Source organism: Bombus impatiens, unplaced genomic scaffold (assembly GCF_000188095.3).
Source record: "Bombus impatiens unplaced genomic scaffold, BIMP_2.2 scf_0777, whole genome shotgun sequence".
Lineage (NCBI taxonomy): Eukaryota > Metazoa > Arthropoda > Insecta > Hymenoptera > Apidae > Bombus > Bombus impatiens.
In genome coordinates this window covers 336,780-358,391 of record NT_177196.1, presented here as the reverse complement: position 1 = coordinate 358,391, position 21,612 = coordinate 336,780, and the positions used below count along the sequence as shown (strand labels likewise).

Sequence of the window (21,612 nt, the reverse complement as noted above, 5' to 3'; positions counted from 1 at the left end):
ATCGTACATACATTGGATCTCAAAACCTAAGTCGGTTCGCAGATACAAGAAATTCTATTGCAATTCGAAAATAGTTGGAAACAATTTTCAGAATGATAGAAACGCAGAGGTGCGGTAGTGACGCTTTTGAAAGATCACTTCAACCTCGACTTACCACGAAAGGGTTAATGTTTCAATCTATTCCAAGCACAAAGGCAAACGCCGACGAGCTAATCGGCCGTAAAGGGCCCTCCACTTTTACCACCATCATCCTTGAACATGCATTCGAAATCGAGCCTCATACTCCACCTCCAAAGAACTCTTTCCACCTTATCTCCCGTCCTTATTCCCAACAAACTTCCAGCCCATCAATCATTCAAAGGAAACTTCCAAGATAAGTGAAGAGAAAGGAAGAGACAGCTCGAGATTTCATTTGCTTTCCACTCGTATATACTACATGCAACTGTCGCGAAGTTTTCGTATGCTTCAATTTCTTTTTTCCACAATTTCCAGCTCGATATCGAGCGATCGAACTTTGAAATGTGTCGTGTGCTCGGCTGTCTAGAAGAGTTCCCGTTTCTCCGAGGGAAAACTTCCTTTTGTCCCTTCTTTCCCCTCGGGGACCACTAGTTCTACAGTTTCGACTATCCTGGAGGGAAGATAAAGATATCTTCTGCTATGACCTAGATTAAACGATTACCAATAAAGGCCTTTTTCCTTTTCTACCTTTCAAAAGCTCACCTATGACGTTTCGTATGATCTTTATTGCCCCCTTATAATTGCAATTTCACGATGCAAGTGGTTGTTAGTAGCTTGCGTGACTGTGCTTTTTGCGGCTAAGCTCGATACGTTTTCTGCTGCTTAACGCCGCCGGAAATCTCGATTCTGTGATATTTGGCTTAAGTCGAGATCTTGTCACGTTTCTTCCTTAATCTTCGTGATTACGATAATCTGTGTATTTCGTTAATTGTCTTCTTATCGATATTTAATTGGAGATTAATCGTCGTTAAAGAAGATCTAATTTTTATTTCATTATTATAACCTATGCTGTCTGGTAAAAAATCTTCAGAAATAAATATTCAGCGTTTGTAGTATATTTTTAATTGTAACTTTAAGAAACTAAAATTTTGTGTTCCAAGATTTTCAATTGTTAAAAATCTTGGCAAACAAGTATGCATCTTCAGATAAGATAATTATATTGGATTAACCTTTATAACGTAGTGATCTAGAAATAAAACCGCCAACTAATCTGAGATTTATTAACATGTGTGGCAATGGGTCTCCACATAAAGGTTAATCTGTATATCTATAATAATCTTTCTATTTTATTAACGATCATCTTATAAATCACTGAGTTTAATATGCATTTCACTCAATCGCGACAAATCTAATCTATGAACATTTGTTGGAAATATGTTACGGTTAGTCGTGTGTTTAATTAGAGTAAGATATCGTGTCAGATTGGAAATAACATAGATTTCCTGCGTCCACGCAAGACAAGCACTGAACAAGTTGTTCTTCGATTTAATAATTTTATTCTCCCGGGGTGAGTTTCCATTGCACATGAAACGGGGTAAAACGAATCCACTGTTTCGAATAATTCCGGAAAAATTAATTAACCTCGAAGCTAGATTTTCCTCTCGGTCTTAACTGCATCAGCTCAAACGAGTTACTGGAAATTGCCACTACTCAACGAGGCACCCAGGACAGTATACCTGTCGAAGAATCGATCGGAAACAATAAACGCAAATTGAGTTCGAAGAACACTCAAACCATACTTTCCACCTCAAATACTCTCGATTTTCTCCATTCTATAATTGTGTTCATTTTAAGCGAACTACTCTACAGAATCTATTAAAAAAATTCTCTTCTGAAACACGGTTTGATTTAGTTTTTCAAGTATCGATCGAATAATTTGCCTAATTAATGAATTAAATCATCGCGCGAACTGCGTCGCAATTCATTTTTTCAAAAACATGGGTCTTTTCATATTAAATTTATTAGAATAACTAAATCACAATTTCTCATAGAAATTTTATCCCTTTTTTTTTTTTTTGTAAAATGTATGAGACACTTTTTCTTCGTTTTCATCTCTTTGATGCAAGTTTTATAGTTTAATCATCGGTACAGGACGCGTCTATCGTGCAGGCAAATATTGTTAGATACATTACTAAATATACAGTATATTCCGGAGAAGTTTGTTTAAATTTCATTACAATATTATATAAAAGTAAACGAAGAAATTAATCTTTAAACAAATACACGAATAAGACAGTAATCTCATTAAAAGTTCCTAGGAATACTGAGAAATGTAATTTGAAACTGTAAAATCCGGTAGAAAATATTATAAACAAACGTTCCTTTCTGATAAAAATACTTGCATCAAAGAATCTCGACTATGCAAGGATCGGCCTGATTAAATTCATCGGATTAACGCTATCCAACTCATTGAAAGCAAGTTTTCATTTCTTCAAAATCCAAATACGAGCGCGATCGAATTTAATTAAATTTAACGAACTGATACCATTAATACCGTGGCTTTTATCTATTTCTCGATTAGGTACGTCTGCCTCGAACGAACTCTGCGTTGTATCAATCCCTCGCTCTACTTTGCTAAAACGTGATTTTCTTCGATCGAAAATATGGAAAAATAAATTCAACCGGACGAATTAACGTTCGAAGTTGTGCTGACTGTTCCCGTGCCGCTGGGCTATCACGATTACGCTGGGTCGTAATTGGCCCTGTTTCCCAGCGAGTCAAAAGGGAAACCAACCACGAAAGCCACCCCAAGGCTCGAACGAGAGAGTGTACGACTTTTATTCGCCGCGTGTCGCCAGGGCCGTGCTTTCAGACGAGCTTTGTTTCCCATCCGCCGTCGCCCACCCGGAGACCCACAGCCGCCTTTCTATTAAACAACAAACGACCTAACACACACGGCTCACCGGTCAATCGATGTTCCACATTCGAAGCAAGGTGAACATTTGCGAGCTACTTCGTGTCTCGCTTCTCACCCCGCGGGGCTTCTCGTTCAAAATGCCTCGCCAACCAGAGAGGAAACCGAATGCATCCCTCCAGCCGCCCCAGGCCAAACAGACTGATCATTCTGCGTCAGAATATATCGATGCCATTCTTGCAAAGGAATTTTGGTAGTTAATGCCGAAATAGAAAGAATTTTTCGAAATTATTGAGATGGTAAAAGTTTGAATGGCGGTGATAATAAGGTTCAATGGTAACTTAAATGTCTAAGGTAAGAAATGGTGATGTTTAAGTTTGCCGAGCATTCAAGGTATGTAGAGCACGGTGAAGTTTAGATTAAAAGGTTAAACTTGATACGAGAATTATACTGATCAAAATCGAACGCTACGTTGTAATTCAGCTATTTATCAACGCTGATGTTAGTCATAGTCACTTAAATAAAATTACTTTTAGTAAAATAAGGCTTTAAAAGTAGGCCTCTAATAGCAATTTTGCCAGAAAGTATTTAACCTCGGAACCTAGAGACTATTAAATAAATTGTAAAACATGAAAGATTCTTTGACTTTGTAAAAAGTGTTCTACGATATAATTTTATATGCTAGAAGTGTCATATTTTCTCTGCTTAAAGAATTTATTAATTGTGGTATCGTGCGCCAAAATTTAATCGCACCTCTAAATCAGCAAGCGAATAAACATGAGCATCGAAACGCCGGGATAACGAGAAATCGCGAATGCATGTTTATCCCAATTCCATCCGGCACGATATGCATACTCGTTCCCATTAATATTCCCCGATGAACGTGCGCTCAACAAATCTGCCCGTGCCTCCACCTGTACAGATTTACATACGTAAACACGCGGTTTTCATCGTCGAAACAAATTCCTTGAATAACATAATTGCTCCTGGCTATGTGCCTAAGCACGTAAATGTTTCATTCCTACGAAGAATCATAATCTTTTGGTTTTTTATTATTCTTTGGTTTTACACTATTTGCTTTCTCACTACATGACTATGATTGTGCACGAAGGTGTAGATGAAATCATTTATTCATGATGCTAAAGAGAATTTTTATTCAAATATTTTATTCGGGGTAATACACGTTAGACATCACAATTGCGAATCGTTGGAAAAATTATAAGACAAATATTCTTTAACTCTGATTTTTCGAATTTATATATCTCACGTTTTATATTTTCCTCAAATTAAAAAGAAAGAACTATTTAATATTTTGAAAGATACCATGTGACTAAAAATAGCCCAAAAAAGCGGCGTTTGAAAGGTAATTTGCTAAATCAACTGATTGGAGAGTCGATAAAAGGAATTACAAAGAATGCCTTGACTAAATAATTTATGCTGCTGAATATCATTGGAGATGTCGTCAACTATTAATAAACCACGTCGACTAACGATAGTACGAAGAATCCAAAGAATAACGAATGTATCATTAATAACCCATAATGAAATACGTAGATAACGAAAACACTGATGTTCCCTATTAAACCGTGTGTATCTCCCTTACAATTAATCCAATTTAACTACAATACTAACACAAAGAATTTCAAATAACACAGATAAATAGATTAAAAATTCCTGTTACTTATAATCATGAAACAATTTACCATCACTGTGGCGAGTCATTGAAGTCGTTCGAGGTAATTCATTATGACGAGGTATAAAAATACCCACGAGCTCGATAAACGTTAGATAAAGAAAAAGAATAATAGACTCATGGGTAATTTCCACAATTAGAGTACAATGAATTACGTATAAGGAATATTTTTTCTACATATTTTCACAATTTTATAGATTCACATATTTTCGATATTTTGCCCTGGGAGCCGCGATGCATCGAAATATATATCACCATAACATTTAATCCTTGCAATATTATACTATGTTTGCCCACTTTTCCTCTGACGATGTTATCAACGCCAATAACGCTGTTATTTATTTGTTAGTGCATAAAATCTATTTTATTTCAAATTCATGCTGAAAAATTTATTAAAACAAATTTATTAATTTAATAAAACATGGGTCACCGATGACTACCGTAGCATTCGACGTGTTAACGACTTAACAAAACGAAGAAAGAATAGCACGATCGAATGCGTAGTCGTAACAGGCTACGATTAAACGTGACAGCACGGTGACCCATTGGTTACTCGCGAAGGGGGTGATGGAATGTGTTAACCGTGGCAGACGAATGCACCGAAGAAGCCTTTTCGATATTACGCCATTCTGTAACGCGGGGCTTCCAAACAAATCCTTTATGACCGCCTGTTCCCGCCGATGAAGCTGAAAACAGCTGGCTCGGAAAAAAAATATCAAGGGAAAAGAGGATCTCTAGATTCGCTCCACTCAACCCATTAATTGCGTTATGGAGAATTGGCTGAAGTAATATCGCCAAGTTCTCTAGTTGATCCAATGGATCGAGGAAAGTGTATATCGAAATATGAAATTTAACAGGCCTGTTGAAAGTTTCTACATAAAGTATGAAGTTTGTTGTGTCTTTGAAAGAAACAATGGATTTTTCCAAGTATCGTTGTATAGTGTATTGTTGTATTGGCATGAATAGTTATATTACTGAGATGGTTGTTGTGGACTGCGAAATTTATAATGCAGATCGTAATTACATAAGGTAATTAACCCCTTGAGATATACATTGTCGATAAGTATTCGTGAATGTATGAAATTCTCTCATGAATAATAAAACTTAAGGCTCAACGGTTGCATATATTATTCTTCTCGGAGAAGTGAGAAATAATTATTCTTTTTTGATCTTCATTAATTTGTTCCTTGAGAAGTTAAGTAATCAAGTGAATCTAAAATACAATGATTACGAAAAATATTTGAACATACTCTTATTTTTCAGTGAACCGTCTTTTCGTCCGGTTCTACGTTTCTTGGCCTAATTAATCTTCCACAAGCTCTCCAAGTTCTCAATTAATTAATTAATATATAAATACTGTAACGAGTAAAATGGTGTACAAGTACTTTTTGCAGCCGTTGTATAGCGAATATTTAATAAACAAGATAGAAATATATGTATTAAAAAGCGTATACGTGTACGTTAAACAGGTGGAAGAGGTTAACCATAAATATAATTATTAATTTCAATCTAAAGTTACTTCGAAAGAGTTTCACATATAAAATTCATAATTTTCAAGAAATTTTCCGCTATATTGGAAGTCAGGATCCCGTTACTGGACAATCCTTGATTAACAAAAAGATTATAAGATCTTAGTATCCCTAGTTGTTTGCTCTAATTTCAAATCGATACGAATTTTAATGCTGACGTATTTTAATCTTGCTTTTCATTTCTAATGAATCAACATTCGCGTACTAATGAATATTAATCTTTTCCCAATGTACCTAGATCTGTTAACACCTTTATATTCTTTTTAATCCAATTGAACTTTCGATCGTTCGCGGGGAGAAGCGATCTTGAAGAAGCGCGTCAACGGGAATCGTAAATTCCCGTTACGATTCGAATAATCGACGCCACGAATCGATCGATCCCCTATTTCGATTAAGATAATAGGGGTGGTTGACTGAATATAACGCTGATATTAACAGGTTAATATATATTTTCAACAATCCGACAACTTCAAGATGTGATACATTGGTGCGTATATGGAATGCTAAACTACGAATGAATACGGCCTGAGACTCGTTTCGTGTTGGCGACTGTGATGATGTATCTTCTGTCGATTGACTGTCTTCGACTTGGCGATTCTGCTGACTTGACTTCTGACTCCTTCTGTTCCACGAACTGTGTTTTAACTGTTACTGATGAGCTTTGACTGTTACTCGAATGTTACTGTTTGTGACAAGTCTAGAGATCAAGTATAGAGATGAAGTCTAGAGCACAAGTGACTGCTCTGTAGTTGTGAGAACAAATGAAGTTCGTTTTTGTGTGATTACGGAGGAAAGCTCGGCGTGGCTGTCTTTGTTGTATGAAGAAAGCGGATTCGTTGCTCACACTTTTCGTTAGGAAAGTGAGGGTAACGATCTGCGATGCCCATTGGTTATGGCCAACGTTAAGAATGAAGATAGGAGGAAGAAGCCTCCTACCAACGTGGCTCATAGGTGACATTGTTTATGGGAAAAACCTGCTTTTCCGTTAGACAATCTCCGTAATTTGTAAAAACGTGTCACAAACCTAAGGATTGTTCTAAGGACCAGCCATAAACCGAAAATACTTGCAGGATTAAAGGTTCCTGGAAGTTAATAAGATTCAGTTTATGGTGGGACCTTACGTCAGACAACGAAGGACGTCGCACGGGCCATTTCACGCGACGTAACGCCAATGATGCGTCCATTTTAGTTTCTCTCTTGACAGAAGTATCAAATTTCGTATTTAGATTGTTTTCTCTAAATTGCAAGATACCAAAAGCGAGCCTACATTGTCGTTCTTTTGTCCTGGCATATATATCCAGTATTACGTACATCTTGAACGAAAATCGAGACGTGTTGGCGTGTTCTTTCGCGAGCCAAAGCAAAGAGCTCTTGACACAGTCCTCTCGCGCGTCTTTTGTCGACAGTGGTACGCCTTATCTGTTCAGCGTCTTAGATAGTTAAACGCGATTCCAATGAATTTGCGATTGATAATTCGATATAACACAGAAACGAGGATATTATAGCTTCCACGATATATAAAGCTAAAGATCGGTGAAAAAGTCGAGCGAAGTTTGTATGATACTCACACGTACATTCTGGGAACATATGAAAGGGTGAATAGGCAGATAGCTGAGAAGATGGAGATTCCAAAGTTACAGCGTGAAAAAGACTACAGGAAATACGGTATATACTATCGAATGTGTATAGTTCACGTATATCGTGTTGTATTTTCACATCGGTAACTTTCTAGTTCAATATCGCGGCATACTTGAAGCTGCTGCTGGCTCTCCCATTTTTGATATATGCCCTTAAGGGAATACTAGAAATTTTTAGAATATTCCAGGAATCTTTAGATTTCTATTTAGATAGGTCGTTTTTATTTCAGGGAATCTCGCAGTTTTCTTATTGTGTTTCTTTCTATGAACATTCTTTCTTATGTTTGTCATTTATGTTTGTCATTTTTAATTATATTTCGCATTGCGTTGTTTTCTTTCTGTAGTTGGAATTTTATCTTGGCGTTTTCGCTTCAGTTTTTCTTATTGCCCGAACCCATCTTTGTTTGGTCTCATTGACTTATTTTTCACATTGTTGGTATTTCTTATTTTAGTGTTCGAGTCGACTATTCTTTAATAAAATAAGTACATTCAACAGGAAAGTTCTCGTTAGCTGTAAGTACTAGACTCTGTGTATGCAATATGCACTAGTCTAGTGTAACTGATGTAATATCCCGTGTTTCTAATATTAACGAAATAATTAATAAACTAACAAATGAATCATGATGAATGATAAATCACTCAGACATCAAAGTCAACAGAATCTATCTCTGGAACGTAGCAATCTATGAACACGTTGCACTATGAACATGTTGACCCAATTAATTATCGAAACGACGTTCTAGTTCGTGCTAACACGTTTCACGAGCTACCAGCAGCTCGCCAAAGTCGGTACAAGCAAAACAGAAATTCTGCAGTTCGAATTTGAACAAGACAAATTCAACGACAGACTGAAATATCAGAAATTCAATCCACGCACCATTTTCCTCTAATGAAACATTTCATAGTAACTTTTATTTGAAACTTCTCCTAAAACACTTTTCACAATACAACTTGTTTGCAACTTACAAGTCTCGTAGATTTTGAAAGCTCCTTTAACTTTAATCTCACTGTTCGACTAATTTCACAAAATAAGATTGACTGAATTTGGAAAGAAAACAAGTTCACTTTCTCTTTAAGAAATACTTGCGCCGTTCGATTTCACTTTTACGGACGATGGAAATTTCCCAAAACTAGTCAAAAGGTGACAAGCGGCGATATCGACGTCGGCTTATCTGACGAGAGGAGCGACGGTACGCGACGGTTAACGATCGTTGATCGCTTGATTCCATGTCGTTTGCACCGCGATAAAAGGAGAGATCACCGTTTTCTTCGTCACGTTTCATCGATACGTGGACGAGGGAAAGAAGGTGTAGTACGCGTGGTTTTATTGGCCCCAACGGGGAAATTGTTCTCGACGAATGGAGCCCTGCTTTCCAGGTCACCATTTTCCATGCCGTGGAATAAGCAGTCGTGGAATTTGCATAGAGGAAAAATCCCGTGGGACAGCTTCATCCAGCAGTGGCATTAATCGTCGGTGAAATTAACAGTTACGAGAGAAACCGAGGGCGAGAGAAAACACCGTTTTTAATTGATCCTCTGGCTAAGATACGTCGATCGAAAGAGAAATTGCGGGGAAACGAATCGTCGCAGATAAAAATATCCCTCCAATTTTTTCCCTTTCTTTCTTCTTGTTCTTTTTTCGATGGTAATTAACGCGCTTGCGCGAAAAGGTCGACGATTGTAAACGAATTATCACGGTTACGTTCGCGTGGGTAAGCGCGCGTGGGATCTACTGCGTTTCGTTTCACGTAATTCGTGAAATCGAAAAGACCTGCGAACATTCGATGGTATACACATTTTTGGAAAATTACACTAAGGCTGCAAGTATCAAAGAGTTTCCCGGTTTTTAATATTTTAATAATATCTCTTATAATAATAATATACAATGATATCTCATTGGTGGAAAAGATCCAGATGTTACACTTCTTTATCGAATGTCATAGTTTTCTATGGTCATACAGGTTTAAAATCGATGGAGTGGATGTTATTCCACGATTTTTGTATCAACGACAAATCAATTGTTTTATCTACAAGGTTTTCCATTGATAATATAAAATGATTATAATTTGCTTTAAAATCGATGAAAGTGAACTTTATTCCACGTAATTAGCATTAGTTCGATAATTTTTAGTGTATAAACTTAAAAAGGCCTTATGATCGTGAAGATCTTGCTGACACATGATACTTCAAAGAAAAAAAAAGTTCTTCAAATTGTGTCGCTTTTGTAGCAAAATTACGACATCTTCTGTAAAATAACCATGTTTCCAACGATTCTAAAATAATCGTGTCGTCTCGAATAATGGTACAATCGATCAGAAAATTCGCCCGGAGCAATTCGAGCAGCGATCCGAGCAACGATCATGCTGCGACAAATCGCTGGTGAATCAGTGAGCAACACGGAACGAGGATCTGGTCTCGAGATTGCGCTAGCAGTTGCCAGATCGATTATTGATCAAATATTAGCTAATTCCATGGCGTTATCAGTGTGCAAACGATGTGTCGACGAATGGTTTCTAGCATCGATAACATTCTTTCTAAGCCATCATCCAACATCTCGATGATTTCTCCAGCCCTGTTTGTTGGTTGTTCGACAGAGTCACGCGAAGATATGAAGGATCCTGCTAATTTTTCTTAGATCACATTTGATTATTTCTTGTGTAAACTTTCGTTTGACACGCAATCGAAATGCTGTTTCAACTGCAAATGATTCGAGAATGAACATCGTGCAATGATGAGTTTATCAGAAATCAATTAGGTAAACTGGATTAGTGACAAATTTCTTGATTTTGATGAAAGGTATAAGTAACACGAGAATTATTTAACCAGTTAAAACGACTAACATCAGACTTTTTATCTTTGTAATAAATTGACATTACGATCGAGTAAAAGATCGAATCATCAAACGACTCTCATAATTTGTGCTTGAAGTCACACTTGCAATTAATTTGATAGAAGATTAAGATTGTTTATATAGAAGAGTAATTTCGAGAAGTCTAAAACTGGCACACAATGAACACATAGCGTCGATTTCCCAGTACGATCAATTCTATCACGTGTTAGAATATTGTATAACACGATCTTTTGAAGCGATTATCTTCTCGTAATAGGACCGAGCGCTAACGAACGCAAACAAATTTTTATTAGTAAAATAGTCGAGCGAAAGATGAAAGAAATATGAATATTTCAATATAAATATTACAAATTATATTCGAACGATAAATGTAGCAGCAAATATCCTTCTTTTTGCATTAATTTGCTTGACCATCACTTACGGATGACAATATATAATAATATACAGTGTTTCATACAAGTAGACCAGACCAAAGCTTCAAAATAATACAAGATAAAAAAGAAAAGTTTCATGTTGTAAGACGGCAACGAATAGCGTACCACCTATGATTCGTGCGTTTGTTTTCAAAGTGGAAACGTTTCGAATATCTGAAAGTCGCCCCTCTCTTTTTAAATCGAACTACACTCAAAATAATTAAAGGACCGCTACCACGAAGAACTCTATTATAGCAATAGGGCAAATAGGAATTCTCTAGGATCCACAGATTGGCTAGAATTTATTGATTCGCTATTCATATGACACTGTGGCAAACAGACTGCTGGTATTTATACATTCATGGCAAATTTGAAGATGTAGAAATGCACAGAGCGCATATAATTTGCAAAGCTATATGAAATATTCAAAGTAGAATACCTCTTGTAATTTTTAATAATTCCTTCTTTCAGTTGCATTAAAAAATACAAATTTATATTTTCAAAAATACAAGAATACGCGATTTAGCGATAAAAATTGACTTTAATATAATAATCCAAAAAACGTGCACACGCAGAGAATGGATGTAAAAATCAAAGTGGTGCGGAGAACAATTTTATAATTATTTTCAGTAGCATAGATAATTTACTTTTCTATTTTTTATATCCTTTCGTATATATGAAATATTATCTATCTATTATTTTCAAATGTTATAAATACATCTAAAACATTTCGATGCTCAAAATACGTGGGAAAAGCGGCAAAAATATTTGCATCGTTTAATTCTGATAAATAATCTCGTTGGAAATCGGTCGGACAACAATTTCGAGCCAGGTAAACGAATCCGTGGAATAAATGCGTATAATACTTAGGAATGTATTGGTTTCTCCTCGTCTTGTGAGCAACTGGGATTTTCAAAGTGGAGCCGTATCGCGCGAAGTGTAGGGAATATAATAGGATTACACGCGGGATTCAGATAAAACTTTTGATAAGATTATACCATCGAACGATACTTTGCACGGTGCACATTTTCGAACTCGTTTTGTCGCGACACAGTTATTTACTAATCTTTTTAAAATATTTTCTTACGACAGAGTGCTACTTTGAACTGATAAGAATACAATTAAAATAAATTAGAATTATCGCGAACTGACCACGAGTCACTTGTGTATTTTTGTTAATCTTGGAATTAGTCTAAGAAAATTGCAATTTTTTTCATTCACGATTTGTACATTTATTTATTTTCTTTTTATTATTTTAATACAAAGTCTCGAAGTTATTGTAAAATAGTTATTGCAAGAAATGTTTACAGTTATTGTAAAAATATCATGATATTCTTATTAACTATCATGCCCTAATTTTATATAAAATCTATACAGCTCTCGGTATGCAGTATCATAAAAGGTCTGAAATTATTATCAATGATTAGTAGCATTATAAAAATCATCGTACCATTTTTCATTCATGAATGTTCTGTTTTCGTGTTCCCTTAATCTTTGAAGCAACCTAAAACAATCGCTGCTATCCACTCGCAACTGTCCCATTTTGATAATTTATACCTTGCGATCTAAAATTACAAAAAAATTATAGTTTTCTTTGGACAGATTTATCTTCCAGTTCATAACTCACGCTTTACGACTCGTTGCTACGAAAAATTACAATTCCAACTCATGATTTATCCTTTTGCGATTCCAATCGCACAAAAGGATTACAATTATTTCCCATTCATCATTGTCTTCTCACTTCGTCATTTATATTTTACGATTCGATGCTGTAACGCCTGAGAAAGGTACAAATTTTCCGAAACGAAAACCGATCGCGACACAATTGCGGAATATTCGGTAACATTGATAATTAAGTGTCGATAGAGCTTACAGCTCGAACGAACGAAGATTGTCGAGGAACGCGAAACGAGCCATCGTGTTCGATTCAGTTCCTTCGCGATCCACCGCAGAAACTGCGACTCGAAGCTATTTAACGTCGTCGTAAATTATTTTCGACCTTTCGTTGGGACGTACCAATCGTCGAGATGCTATATAAGAATAATGGTTCTCGCGCGTGACGCAATCGTTTGAATATTCTCGATTATGTCCTTTAATGCAGCCAGACGGTCCAATTTGCATGGTCTCCTTTCCTCGTAAAGGAGCCAGCAAAGTGCTGTGCTAAAAATTCCCAGAATTCGCTACTTTTTACTATCTATTCGTAGCAAGCGACGAAACGAGTACAATTGATGAAAGAGATTCAATGATGTAGTAAAATCGGTCAGTAGTTGAAGCTGATACGCTTAAAGGGTTGAAATAAGTAATTTAACTCCCTTGACAGCGACGAAACAAAGAATGAAGAATTCAAATTTGAGGAATAACTATTTCTGTATTTAAGATTTCTTTCGTTTCTGGCATCAATCGAAAAAAACATGTATTTTTAACTTTTTATCGGGAATGAATGTGAATAATCCCAATAATAATCGATAACGAAGTCAGACGTAATAAAATTTCTAATAGAAAGGTATATTGTCTGTGGGTGGAAACAATGAAATGTCAGTAGCAGCGAGAACGTCAATTGCCAAAATTTACTGAAAGTTGTTCATGGAAGATTTGTGGTAACGAAGGATTTGTGCAATGTAATATTCAAAGAGCCTTGTGTATGACGTGTATGAGCTTAGATACGTACAGATACATCGATAGATGTTGCCACACAATGTTTCAGTTTACGAACTCACTATATCGGTTCTATCAATACCAAGGGCATGAATGGTATACTCCGTCGAATACTATTATACACATAGCACGAATATCTCACAAAATCTTCGCTATCTGTGTCAAAATTACTCACAGCAGTTTGGAGCATTGAAATTTCGCACCAGTTCAAATTGGAAAATTTCTAAAAGAATTTTATTCACGTGCAAATAGGATAGGCAGAAACAACGTTGTGTCGATGTTTCCACTCGGAATAACCATATACATATATATAAAACGTACTAGAATGTTTCGAGGACAGTTTTTAATCGCGAGGAGAAGCGAGGCGACGATGAAGCGTCTTCGTGGAGTATCGCCTTTCGAACCGATATATCTGCACGTGTGTGTTACGTATAAAATGCAATGTTTAGACACATCGCCTTCTCAAAAATATTCCAGTCGCCATCGAATATCGAATATGTTGAAATTCTTTTCCTTGAATGTTATCTTTCCGTATTCAAATTTCTTGAAAATATAGTTGTTGCATAAAACTTGCAATTTTAATGTGTAGTATTAGCTTGTCAAGTTCAGATCTCAAAATAATCACATTTTATAATATATGCGCACTAACATCACTTTATCACTGGACTGCGAATAATTATGCACATACATATTTTTATTACCGCAACTAGAGAATATTTTACTTTGCGTATATTTTATATTTTTGCATATTACACGCATTCATATACGTTATTCATTTTCAGAATTAAGTGACAAAACATCGTGCTATAATCGTTATAACATTTAATGGATAAAACAAATTTCTGCCTCCATTCCTTCAGTTGTCTTCGTAAAATAATTAATTTACATAAACATTCATTTATCTCTGTATCTAAACAAAGCCAAAGTTTTATCTCATTTCTTGCGCTGTACGTAAGATGTACACATCTTCTTAAGATTGGCGATCGAAACGAGCGTGCAACGACAATGACTACACGTGACGTAAGTATTCGATATCCGTGCACACGGGTCATTGAAAATGCCGTTACCGCGACGTTACGTCACTGCTGGAACTCCCAGTTGTACAGATTTCTAGTACATTCAATGGCTCGTGAAAATATTTCGACACTCACCACAAACAATTTTTGTACGTGTACATATAGCCTTTATTGTACGTGTTACGTAGAACATTTTGCAATTTCATTAGTGCTGCAACAAGGCACGATTACCATAATTGGTTAAATTTGAAACGAAACTAAAACTCTATACTAAAAATGCAAGATATTTATTGTAAAAATGTATTTATTAAAAAATTAGTATAGAGCATGAATAACAATTTTGGACGTACAATGCATGTTACAGATGATCTTATTGATGCTTATTAATACAATAGATAATCTACTGTCTAAACATTTTAATGATCTCTGCGAATTATATGCTTGCATTAAATATCTTGTAGTTACTATATACATTTTCAGATTTCTTTCATACTTTATCAACGTAACCATGATAGTCTAGTCTCATTACAGTGTTAATTATATTTCAAAACGTCTCGTGCAACACATATAATGTATATTCATAAAAAGTTTGTACAAGTGTTGAAATACTTTCGCGAGTTAGCGTACGTTTGGAACGCAAAATCGAGCGGAAAGAACCGCGTAACGACGCGTTCTTCTCGTTAATTCGCGCGACTCTCCTTGGGAAAAGATTCAGGAATTACCGTCTGGTATTTCTTGCCAATAACAACTTCTGATTCCCGTGCAAACAACCAGCTACACGAACGACTGAATAAGATTTATTGTTTCGAATTTAGAATACGTTGGTCATAATAAGGAAAGGAGCAAAAAAAAAAAAAAAAAAAATAAAAAAGGCAAGACGCGTTCTCGTGAATCTTAGTCGTGAACGACATCCAACGAGCTAATTAACAAATGATTCATTCCTGGTTGCGCGACAGTCAAGAGAAAACAATATAATTGAGATATATATGTGCGTCAATATCATACTTCGTGTTTCTTGAGTTTATTTGTTCTGAACATCGTTGACGCGTTCTTTGCAACTTGGATTATTGTCAATGATTCACGATCAAAGTATGGACGGTTACGTAAATTTATATTTTATACGAATAGAATTGAGAAAATATAATTTAATTAGAGATTTGTTTCCTCCACTAAATATTATAGCGAGTATTAAAGTTTCAATGTGTCATATATTTTTGCAGCTTTAAATTTTCCATAAATGCACAAACATCTGCAGTCTACTTATCGCTTATTTTGAAATCTAATGGAATTTCAATTATTTACATTTCAATACTTCAATACATTTTTAATAGCTTCGTAATTAGGTCACGTTAATTTACATATTTCCTTTCGCAAGATTGTAGCAAAAATAGAAAATTCACAAAAATCGACTTATACATTTCTCTATAGTCTTTCATTCAATGATTATTTCAACAAAAATTCCATAAAATTTCGTCCGTTGTTAAAGTTTCATCGATTAAATGATTCGAACATATTTTTAAGAAACTGTATAACAAATTTCTTAAAAAAGGATAATACATGACACCTGTATCTTTGATATCACCACGTATATCTTTCTTAAAACTTATTTTATTACTTTTAAATATTTATAAACATCTGTGTCTGGTTTTGAAATGATAATTTTTCTGCTCTTTGCTCTTTACATGTTGCTACGCAGCATTGCTCGAGAAACTGTAGAAAAACGTATTGCAATCGTGAGAAGGTAGACGTGCAGAACTGTGTTTATCTCGCCACGAAACCTGTGAACTATTCAACGCGTGTACGACATGAATCAGCCAGAGGAAATGTAGGAATCGTTTTGTTTTATTAGATTAGCGGTACAGTGAACTGCGTCGCAGTAACACAATGAAACACTGTTCCTTTCCACAGAACACGTGTTTAACGATACCAAACTTTTGGCGCAAGTTTCTATATTTCAATAATACGCGGGTAATTTGAAGTATTTTAGAGCAATGTAAGCATATTGAGCTTCAGATCTTAGCGCAAAGACTCACGTTCTATAAGTTATTTATCCAATTTTGATACCTCACTATCTGAATTACATAACATTCTTCTTTTTTTAAATAAAAATATATTGTATTTATCATAGCACTTGCGTACTAATTATTTAGATGCAAGTATATTAAATTTTGTAAATTTTTACACGCCTGTAAAAATTCGACGCTATGAAAATGAAATAAGAAATCTATTAAAAAATCCTGCATTAAAAGATAATGATACGTGCAAACATTTGTTAGAAAATTAACGATACTAGACATTTTTTTCTGGAACGCAGAAGAATAATTGATATAATTGCTGCAGTTTAATGTAATCATGAGAAACAAACGTCAGCACTATCGCTTTTAGTTGTTAAATGGATGATTAACGTAATGGTACGTATATTGTCCAACTACAATCTATTTCGCCATAAGAAATTTCAAAAGAGGAAGTCATCGTCATTGGATTCTTACGAATTTAAATTCTTAACATCCTATTATACTTAAATACTTCTTTTGTCTGCAGTATCTTCTTAGTATGAAACTTCAAAAGCTGAGGTTCACAACTAGCAAGGTTTCAGCGAAAAATATTATCTCGGGCATGAGGCAAGTTACATGGACCAGTTGGCGTGAAAAATTCACACGTAGAGTTGCTCGAGTTTTGAACAATTTTCCATTCTGAGAACGAACGGGTTGCGCGGCACCGGTCACCTGAAAAATTCAGGCGTCGAGCTTCCCCTATGTATCGTGTGCGAATCCGCATGAAAAACGCGGGAGTAATGCACAGAAAGTGGCATCGTGACGCCAAACGAAAATATCTGAAGAAAGATCTACGAAATTCGATTTACTTGCTAATAAGATAGTTGCAACATGGGAACGGCTGCGGTGTAAAATTTGTATCAAAGAAAGCAAAACGAGATATGTAGAGTTGGGCCGAATAACATGTAAAAGTGGGCACGTGATTCCTCGTGAAAAAATACGAAAAAAATATAGAATGACACTTTTTCATTTTCGGCTTAGTTTTCGAAATAATCCAATTTAAATGTTTATCAAGTATACTTGAACAGGCTGATTCCAGATTGAACAGGAATAAATAATCGATAAGAGAGCTATACGCGTGCAAATATGTCGAAAATGTAGAATAAAATCATTGCGATAATTCTAATATATAATATATAATTCTAATCATATCTTAGTAGAACAATAACGATGAATTTTATAAACCACAATCACATTGTCTTATCTATATTATCTTTATTGTCGTTCGCTCGAGTCGATTTCCGGAATTCTAAATTTAAATTTCTCCCAGAGGTAACAACGAAATTCCAATAAAAAGGATCGGCGTTTTGAGAAAATCGAAAAATTTGAATAAATTACTGCAGAAAGTTTGGAAGCATATGCATATCAGCGTAAACTGGGAGAAAGAAACTTTTATAAAGCGGAGAATTTCTGACAAAAATCGATTTTGGAACGTACCTGGTATTCATCTAACTCCGCGTTAACTTTTCCATTAATTTTACTCTGTGTTTAAATGGAAAGTCCTTGTAAATTAAAAGTATGATTTAGAAATATAATAGCGGTAATAAATAGGTGCAAGCCTAAGTTTCAAGAGATTGTAGAAAGTGTTCTCGGCTTCCTACATAGATACGGTGTGAAACACATTGCATCATTTATGTAGAATGCAGTGAAGTATAAGTAGATAAATCCGATCATTATCAAACAATTCATACGTTACAGGTTACAGTCTATTAATATTTAGTACATGAGATAAATCTTCACTTCGATTCCATCTCTTTAATTAATCAGCTCTACGTGTATTACGTTTCTAGAATCCAATTAAGTTTTTGTAAGTAGATATGGCTGATCATGATCAGACATTCCATACGCTACAACTTACTAATATTAAGTACATGAGACAGATCTCTATTTCGAGTCCACTTTTGTGGTTAATTGGTTACGTTTATAAAAATATGAATTTACTAAAACATTGTTGGTATATTTGCATAAATATTTTTCATTTATCAAATATTTGCAATGTTTGTAATTTTTTACATATATATAATATATATATAGTTTATATATATATATACATATAAAACCAGATGTATGTCAAATTTTTTTTTTTATTTAATATTTCACATTCACAATTTGTTCAATTTGGACATTGGTAGAATTTTTTAACTGTTTGATTATCATGTGGGTGGCTACCCCCATGGTACCATCTTCGTGTTTGTTAGGTTATATCTTTTATGAGATCTGCTGGGTGTTTCCTTTTTAGTCTTATGTGAGATTTGCTGGGTGTTTCCTTTTTAGTCTTCTTTCTATGCTTGATGCGTTGATCGTTTCCGCTGCCAGCCGGTTCGGGTGCGTTGCTATTCTTTCTCTGTACCTTCTTGCGCATCTGCTAATCTCCTCCTTGACCGTTGGTATTCCAAGGTCTTTCCGTAAGTCCTCGTTTCTAACGCACCATGGGGCGTTTATTATTGTTCTACGAATTTTAGCTTGGATTGTCTCTATTCTGCTTATATGGCTCATTGCTGCTGTTCCCCATAGTGGTATTCCGTACGTCCAGATTGGTTTTATGATCGTTTTGTATATTTTTAATTTGTTTTCTATGCTTAGTTTGGATTTTCGACTTGTTAACCAATACATTTGTCTCCTTGCTGTCTGTATTTTGTCTATTATTGATTTAATACGCTGTTTGCACGTGAATCGTGTATCTAAGTGGAGTCCTAGGTATTTGACTTGCCTTGTTTGTATTATATGCGTGCCGTTCAGTATAATGTTTAGTGGTATCTGTTTTCGCAGTGTGAATGTAATGTGGTTGCATTTATCGGGGTTTGCTTTAATTTGTTTAACTCGAAGCCATTTTTCTATTTTTGTGATATGTTGTATCTCAAATTTGACCACTACAATCATGATCCTCGTATCTCATTACAGTGCCAATGAAATTCCGAAGTGTTCTACACATACAACATACAACATAGACGTACGAGTTTTCTATGATAAACACTCACATACTTTCGTGAACCAATGTATATGAAACCTTTATTGATAAAGAAATTTTTCTTATAAATTTAAACATCCATGTTTAAACTACAATTTTTCCTTTGCACTTCCCAATAAAGTTATCGCAAATCCTACACATTCTCGACTTGAACCGAGGCAATGGCGGACGATCACGAAGAAAGTACGATCGAACAGGGGAAACGAGACATGATCGAAGCTGGAGCGTTTGAATAGAATAAAATTTGAAGAAGGCACGTGGCACGTGACGTCGCTGATTTTCCTGATACTTGTACTCTATTTCGTCCTGGCCCGTTCCACTATCGTCTCCTTGTTACTCTTTACTCGTGCAAATTCCGCTCGTTTCACCTTTTATTCCGGAGGCGACGCGTGTCCCGAATGTCGCGCAACGAGGATCACCGGCTGAGACGAATTCATTCTGATCGATACGAGAGCGTCCGTGAAAAACACTGAATATTTTACGTTGAAACGTAGGCAGAAAGCTAACGCCCACGACGCGTTCAAGTCGAAAGTAACGCCAAGAGAATCGAATAGAAATTATGAGATCCTCACCGGAGACGGAATTTTCTTTTCAGTCATTGTAGCACCGATTGAATTTAATGGTTCGATTAAGATGAGAAATAGCAGACAAGATAGTGTCTTAGTGTTTGGCGAAGGGTATTTGGGAAATCGAGGTTAGAATGAAGAACATTCTTGGAATGGAATAATGTAGATGTCGTATATGAATAGAAATACCAATTGTAACAGAGCTTAGTTTGTATAATTTTTACATGTAGAGTTTCCATATAATACTTCCATGTATATGTCACTAAACTTGTTCAGAAATAACGCATGTATATGTACACAGAGATATCAATTTAAGTATATAATAAACTTCGGGCTGTAAAATTTTTAGATGTAAAACAAATGGTCGTGGTTGGATGTAAATCTTATTAAACATATAAATTATAAAAGCTTACTGTTGAATACAAATGAAGAGTGAATGTTCTGCAATATCGTAATAAAAATCCAGAACGACTACAAGTATTGTGAAAGTGCACTTCGCTCTCGAATTAGTATCACCGATAAAATGTAAGTAAAATCGAAGATCAACTGAAACAGAAAAAAAAGACTATCGTCTTCACGAACCTCTTTGGCGAACTCGAGAAGTCGTAAATCGACGAACAAATAAGTAAACAAGTCAATTAAAACCTCCGCTTCGAGACTTTCTCTCCTTCCATTCGACATTCTTGTCGTTTAACACCCCACGACATAACTATCGACGACCAGAGTATAAAACTTTGGTTTCAAAGAAATCAAATTGAAGGGGATATGCAAAATTTCATCGACGATTTAACTCTGATTAATAATTTATATTGTTTTTCGAGGACAATCGTGTAGCTGTTGCCTCTGCACTTTGCGCTTGCAATTTGTTTCAGATGTATTCTCACCAAGTAGACTGCAACGTCTACGAAATGAAGATGGCCCAAAATACAAGTGCAAAGTGCAAGTGCAACAGCTACACGATTGTTCCCGAAAAACCAATATCATGACCTCTCACGGTCGTGAAAGTTTGAAATCTAGGACAGTGATTCAATCGTACAAAAGAGCTACAGTCATTTCGAGCGTTAAATTAACCCAAAATTCAAATGAACCGCAAGTAAATCATTGATAAACCGTGTTCGATAAATACGCTCCATTCGTATTCACCCACATCTTGAAAATATTTCCAACTCGTGCAAACGGAGACATATTTTTGCCTATCCACAGGGACGAAACTCGACGATAATTAAAATATTCAATTTTCCGTGCTAACGCCGCGCATCCTGAAATTCCACGAGCAAGAAACGAAGGGGAACGAGGAAAAAGGGATGGACGATTCTTTCTATGTGCTCGTCCCCGTTCAGTGGCAGGTGCTCGAGAGA

At 35.6% G+C, this 21,612-nt stretch overlaps 1 protein-coding gene across 2 annotated transcripts in view; it reads right to left on the bottom strand.

Moving 5' to 3' along the window:
• LOC100746232 (protein GDAP2 homolog) overlaps nt 1-21,612 on the bottom strand; it is a 69,554-nt gene that overhangs the window by 34,037 nt on the left and 13,905 nt on the right. The window contains exon 1 of one of the 2 annotated variants that reach the window (XM_024370503.2): nt 12,446-12,926. The exons of the other annotated variant lie outside the window; for it this stretch is intronic. The gene's annotated coding sequence lies outside the window, so the exon portion shown is untranslated. Of the gene's footprint in view, nt 1-12,445; nt 12,927-21,612 lie in introns of those variants that run through there. 2 annotated transcript variants of the gene reach the window in all.